Raw genomic sequence first — 7,144 nt, 5'->3', positions numbered from 1 at the left:
TCGTCACATAATATGTCTAACCTCATTTCGGATGGCATTTTAAAAGGTTGGAAGTTGGAAGCGTTTTTCAATCCACTTAGATTTTTTTGTGTTTCTTTTAAAAAGCCTGAATTATTTCTAGTTTCATCCCCCCCTTTCCTCTGATCAAGGTTGTAGGGTTGTACATCTACCACAGTCATTCCAACATTACGAACCGTTGACTGAATATGCAACTAGACTTTTGGTTTGTGTGATTTCTAGGGAGTAAGGAGCATGCTGTCCAGTCGGTCAGCTAATCATTGTGCGATACCCCTGTGAACTTGCATTCATAGATAGAGAATCACCACCCATTAACTTCAATGAGGATCCCCTTTTTTTATGAATTGTATTTCAATGCTTGCATAGATAATAAATATCATTTAAACATGTTGAAGTACATAGTTTTGTATCTTATGGATTCTTTCCATTTCATTCCAGGCATATCTGGCAAGTGAGACATCTGCCCCAGGACAGAGACATCTTCCCCCAGGACAGAGACATCTTCCCCCAGGACAGAGACATCTTCCCCCAGGACAGAGACATCTTCCCGCAGGACAGAGACATCTGCCCCCAGGACAGAGACATCTTCCCCCAGGACAGAGACATCTGCCCCCAGGACAGAGACATCTGCCCCCAGGACAGAGACATCTGCCCCCAGGACAGAGACATCTGCCCCCAGGACAGAGACATCTGCCCCCAGGACAGAGACATCTGCCCCCAGGACAGAGACATCTGCCCCCAGGACAGAGACATCTTCCCCCAGGACAGAGACATCTTTCTGACAGCAGGAGGAGCTGGAAACCTTCATTTATGGAAATAGTAAGTAACTTTATCTATTCTCTACTAACAGTCAAATGGATTTAAATCCATAACCTCAGAAACATGTTTCTATAATGTTACAGGAACATCCAACATGATTAGTTAAGAGTTAAATGAGTGGTTCTGGAGGGACACTGCTGGTACAGTATATGATCTGAATCATAACTTGAGATAAATGTGCATAATTGTAACGATGTGCGCTGAGAGTCGGGAAGCGAGTTCAGGGAGTGTTTTTAATCAAATAAATGGAACATAATACAAAACAAGAACCTCAAACAACGACGTCTGGGGAAGGAACCAAAGGGAGTGACATATATAGGAAAGGAACCAAAGGGAGTGACATATATAGGGAAGGAACCAAAGGGAGTGACATATATAGGGAAGGAACCAAAGGGAGTGACATATATAGGGAAGGAACCAAAGGGAGAGACATATATAGGGAAGGAACCAAAGGGAGTGACATATATAGGGAAGGAACCAAAGGGAGTGACATATATAGGAAAGGAACCAAAGGGAGTGACATATATAGGGAAGGAACCAAAGGGAGTGACATATATAGGGAAGGAACCAAAGGGAGTGACATATATAGGGAAGGAACCAAAGGGAGTGACATATATAGGGAAGGAACCAAAGGGAGTGACATGTATAGGGAAGGAACCAAAGGGAGTGACATATATAGGGAAGGAACCAAAGGGAGGGACATATATAGGGAAGGAACCAAAGGGAGTGACATATATAGGGAAGGAACCAAAGGGAGTGACATATATAGGGAAGGAACCAAAGGGAGTGACATATATAGGGAAGGAACCAAAGGGAGTGACATATATAGGGAAGGAACCAAAGGGAGTGACATATATAGGGAAGGAACCAAAGGGAGTGACATATATAGGAAAGGAACCAAAGGGAGTGACATATATAGGGAAGGAACCAAAGGGAGTGACATATATAGGGAAGGAACCAAAGGGAGTGACATATATAGGGAAGGAACCAAAGGGAGTGACATATATAGGGAAGGAACCAAAGGGAGTGACATATATAGGGAAGGAACCAAAGGGAGTGACATATAGGGCAGGTAATCAAGGAAGTGATGGAGTCCAGGTGAGTCTGAGGACACACAGGTGCGCCATAACGAGCAGCCTGGTGACCTAGAGGCCAGAGAGGAAGCACACGTGACAATAATTGGTATCAGTGCATGATGCACTCACTGTATGTGAAAGTCTGAGTTATGCGCAGTGCTTAATTTGAGCCAGATCCTTCCGGAACAGAATCTGGCACTTCTCAGTTTTGGACTGTTTTGTTCCGGAACCCATTTACCAGAATCCGGTACCTCTCCTGGCATGAAAAAATAATTGTCTCTTTTTTGTCTCTGTCTGCTCTGCCTTTGACTTGTCTGTCCACATCCTCATCGTGACCAAGCTCAACCGTGTGTGAGGTGTAGGGGGAAGTTGCACATAGACGGTGATCTGGGTTCAGTTCTGCATTTCCCCCCCACCTCTCTCTCTCTCTCTCTCTCTCTCTCTGTCTCTCGCTCTCTGTCTCTCTCGCTCTCTGTCTCTCTCGCTCTCTGTCTCTCTCGCTCTCTGTCTCCAGTCTCTCTCTCTCTCTCTCTCTCCAGTCTCTCTCTGTCTCTCTCTCTGTCTCTCTCTCTCTCCAGTCTTTCTCTCTCTCCAGTCTCTCTCTCTCTCTCTCCAGTCCCTCTCCAGTCTCTCAATTCAATTTGCTTTATTGGCATGACGTAACAATGTACATTTTGCCAAAGCTTACTTTGGATATTTACAATATGAAAAGTAATGAGAATCAAAATTGTCAACAGGACAACAGTAACAACAATAACCAAGGGTCAAAATAACCATACATTCAACAATAAGCATACAGTAGAGGACATGTACAGGTTTATTGGTCTGTCAGACACTGTCCCTCAACTTATGGCAGGCAGCAATGTAGTGCGCTGCCAACCCACAGCTCTCTGCGTCCTCCCCCAACAGGACGGGTAGCCTATCCTCATCAGAGAGGTCTTTGAAACCTTGAATAAGGGTTTCAAATTTGGGGAAATGACACTCTCTAATTGTTTTATATTTTTGACATTTTGTCAGGAAATGCAGCTCTGTCTCAGGTTCTGCTGTGGTGCAGTGGTTGCACAGCCTTTCCTCTACAGGGAGCCAGGTTTTCCTGTGTCTACCCTTCTCAATGGCAAGGCTGTGCTCACTGAGCCTGTACTTTGTCAAGGTTTTGATCAGTAACCATGGTCAAATATTTAGCCACGGTGTACTGTCGATTTAGGGCCAGATAGCACTGCATTTTGCTTTGTGTTTGTGCTTGTGTTTCCCAATAAGCAATGTAGTTTTGTTTTGACTGTGTTGTAATTTGGTTTATTCTGATTGATTGGATGTTCTGGTCCTGAGGCTTCAGTGTGTTTGTAGAACAGGTTTGTGAACTCAGCCCCAGGACCAGCTGGATGAGGGGACTCTTTTCTTTGCTCAGCTCTTGGCATTGCAGGGCTTGGTAATGATATGAGAGGGGGTCACTGTATTTTAGATGTTTCCAAAACTTAATTGCTATTTTTTGAGTTTTTATTATTAGTGGATATTGGCCTAATTCTGCCCTGCATGCATTGTTTGTAGTTTTCCTCTGGACATGTAGGAGAATCTTACAGAACTCTGAAAGCATGGTTTCAATGGGGTGTTTGTCTCATTTGATGAAATCTTGTTTTGCAAGTGGACCCCACACCTCACTGCCATAAAGTGTAATTGGTTCAATGACATATTCAATTAGTTTTATCCAAATTTTAATAGGTATTTCAATTTGTATTTGCTTTTTAATGGCGTAGAATGCCCTGCGTGCTTTCTCTCTCAGTTCATTCACTGCATCATTAAGGTGTCCAGTTGAGCTTATTTTTAAACCTAAGTAATTGTAGTGTGTGCTGTACTTTATATATTTTGTACCAATTGAGAACTTTGGTCTAATTCCCTGAGATCTGGATCTTCTCTGGAAAATCATTATTTTAGTCTTTTTGGGGTTTACTGCCAGGGCCCAGGTCTGGCAGTACTGCTCTAGCAGGTCCAGGCTGTAGGCCAGGTGCTGTGGGGGTTTACTGCCAGGGCCCAGGTCTGGCAGTACTGCTCTAGCAGGTCCAGGCTCTGCTGTGTATGCCAGGTGCTGTGGGTGACAGCAGGCATAGGTCATCTGCGAAGAGTAGGCATTTAACCTCTGAATTGTGGAGACTAACACCAGGGGCTGAGGATTTTTCTAGAATAGTGGCCAATTCGTTAATGTAAATATTGAAGAGTGCAGGGCTCAGATTACAACCCTGACGAAGGCCCCACCCCTGGTTAAAGAATTCTGTTATTTTCTTGGAGTCCAATGGATTTTGATTGTCCTTTATAGCTTTTTCTAATCCATTCAACTTCTCATGAATTTGGCGTTGTTCTGCGTTTGTGTCAATTTGAACGGTGTTGTAGAGTGTTTTAAAATGGGTCGTCCATATGTCACCATTTTGTATCGCTAATTCCTCTTGTTTAGATTTTTTTTTAGTTTTTTCCAATTTTGCCAGAAGTTGTTTGTGTTTATGGACTCCTCAATTAGTGTCAGCTGCTTGCTGTTGTACTGTGCTTTTTTGGTTCTGAGTGTACATTTATAGAGTTTTAAAGTCTCACAGTAATGAAGGCGTAATTCAACATTATTTGGGTCTCTGTGCTTTTGGTTGGATAGTGTTCTAAGTTTTTTCCTTATAATTTTACAATCGGCATGAAACCAGTTGTCATCTGTGGTCTTTTTTGTTTTGTTTTTTATCACTTTCAATTGTGCTTCTTTTTCCGTTTGCCTGAATATGTAGTTTATGTTTTTTTTACTGCTAGATTGATGCCTTCTTTACTGTGAGTGAATGTGGTATCCAGAAAGTTATCTAAGAGTGTTTGGATATTTTGGTTACTGGTTGCTTTTTGGTATTCTTCTGTGCTGTTTTGGGCCCATCTGTATGAATTTCTGATGTCGTACAGCTTACTGGGCTGTGAATGTGTGGTTGTTTCCATGTCTGTTATTTTGAGGAACAACGTAATTTGGCTGTGATCAGACAGAGGTGTTAGTGACTTGACAGTGAATGAGCTGAGAGAGAAAGGGTCAATGTCTGTAATCATATAGTCTACTGTGCTGTGGCCAAGAGGTGAGCAGTAGGTGAATCTCCCCAAAGAGTCCCTCCATAACCTACCATTGACAAAATACAGACCCAGTCTTCTACAGAGCTGCAACAGATCCCTTCCGTTGTTGTTGACGGTGCTGTCACTGTTGTTTCTATGGGGGAGATGAAGACAGTTAGAAACAGTATGGCCTGTAATAAAGCTGTCCCCTCGTGTGCTCGTTAGATCAGGTAGTGTTCCTGTGCGCGCATTTGTATCTCCACAGACGAGCACATTTCCCTGGTCCTGGAAATGAACCGTCTCTTCCTCAAGGCTGGGGAAGATCTCCTCTGAGTAATATGGGGATTCTGAGGGGGGGATATACACTGCTCAACAAAATAAAGGGAACACTTAAACAACACAATGTAACTCCAAGTCAATCACACTTCTGTGAAATCAAACTGTCCACTTAGGAAGCAACACTGATTGACAATACATTTCACATGCTGTTGTGCAAATGGAATAGACAACAGGTGGAAATTATAGGCAATTAGCAAGACACCCCCAATAAAGGAGTGGTTCTGCAGGTGGGGACCACAGACCACTTCTCAGTTCCTATGCTTCCTGGCTGATGTTTTGGTCACTTTTGAATGCTGGCGGTGCTTTCACTCTAGTGGTAGCATGAGACGGAGTCTACAACCCACACAAGTGGCTCAGGTAGTGCAGCTCATCCAGGATGGCACATCAATGCGAGCTGTGGCAAGAAGGTTTGCTGTGTCTGTCAGCGTAGTGTCCAGAGCATGGAGGCGCTACCAGGAGACAGGCCAGTACATCAGGAGACGTGGAGGAGGCCGTAGGAGGGCAACAACCCAGCAGCAGGACCGCTACCTCCGCCTTTGTGCAAGGAGGAGCAGGAGAAGCACTGCCAGAGCCCTGCAAAATGACCTCCAGCAGGCCACAAATATGCATGTGTCTGCTCAAACGGTCAGAAACAGACTCCATGAGGGTGGTATGAGGGCCCGACGTCCACAGGTGGGGGTTGTGCTTACAGCCCAACACCGTGCAGGACGTTTGGCATTTGCCAGAGAACACCAAGATTGGCAAATTCGCCACAGGCGCCCTGTGCTCTTCACAGATGAAAGCAGGTTCACACTGAGCACGTGACAGACGTGACAGAGTCTGGAGACACCGTGGAGAACGTTCTGCTGCCTGCAACATCCTCCAGCATGACCGGTTTGGCGGTGGGTCAGTCATGGTGTGGGGTGGCATTTCTTTGGGGGGCTGCACCGCCCTCCATGTGCTCGCCAGTGGTAGCCTGAGTGCCATTAGGTACCGAGATGAGATCCTCAGACCCCTTGTGAGACCATATGCTGGTGCGGTTGGCCCTGGGTTCCTCCTAATGCAAGACAATGCTAGACCTTATGTGGCTGGAGTGTGTCAGCAGTTCCTGCAAGAGGAAGGCATTGATGCTATGGACTGGCCCGCCCGTTCCCCAGACCTGAATTCAATTGAGCACATCTGGGACATCATGTCTCGTTCCATCCACCAATGCCACGTTGCACCACAGACTGTCCAGGAGTTGGCGGATGCTTTAGTCCAGATCTGGGAGGAGATCCCTCTGGAGACCATCCGCCACCTCATCAAGAGCATGCCCAGGCGTTGTACGGAGGTCATACAGGCACGTGGAGGCCACACACACTACTGAGCCTCATTTTGACTTGTTTTAAGGACATTACATTAAGTTGGATCAGCCTGTAGTGTGGTTTTCCACTTTAATTTTGAGTGTGACTCCAAATCCAGACCTCCATGGGTTGATAAATTGGATTTCCATTGATTATTTTTGTGTGATTTTGTTGTCAGCACATTCAACTATGTAAAGAAAAAAGTATTTAATAAGATTATTTCTTTCATTCAGATCTAGGATGTGTTGATTAAGTGTTCCCTTTATTTTTTTGAGCAGTATATATTGTGCAAAGGCACACATTTTTTCCTGTCAGTACAAGTTCTTTTTTTAGTTTTAACCAAATGTGATATTTACCAATTTTGAGGGGATTAATTCGATTTTGTAGTTCGGATTTGTACCAAATGATCAGTCCTCCAGAGTCTCTGCCTCTATTGACAGAGCTGTGTTTCTGTGACGGCACAATGACCTCTCTGTAGCCTGTGGGACAGTGAGTGACAATGTCAGCCTTACG

The sequence above is a fragment of the Salmo salar genome, chromosome 28 (genome assembly GCF_965601325.2).
Source record: "Salmo salar chromosome 28, fSalSal1, whole genome shotgun sequence".
Taxonomy (NCBI): domain Eukaryota; kingdom Metazoa; phylum Chordata; class Actinopteri; order Salmoniformes; family Salmonidae; genus Salmo; species Salmo salar.
Note: the sequence above shows the minus strand (reverse complement) of the source record.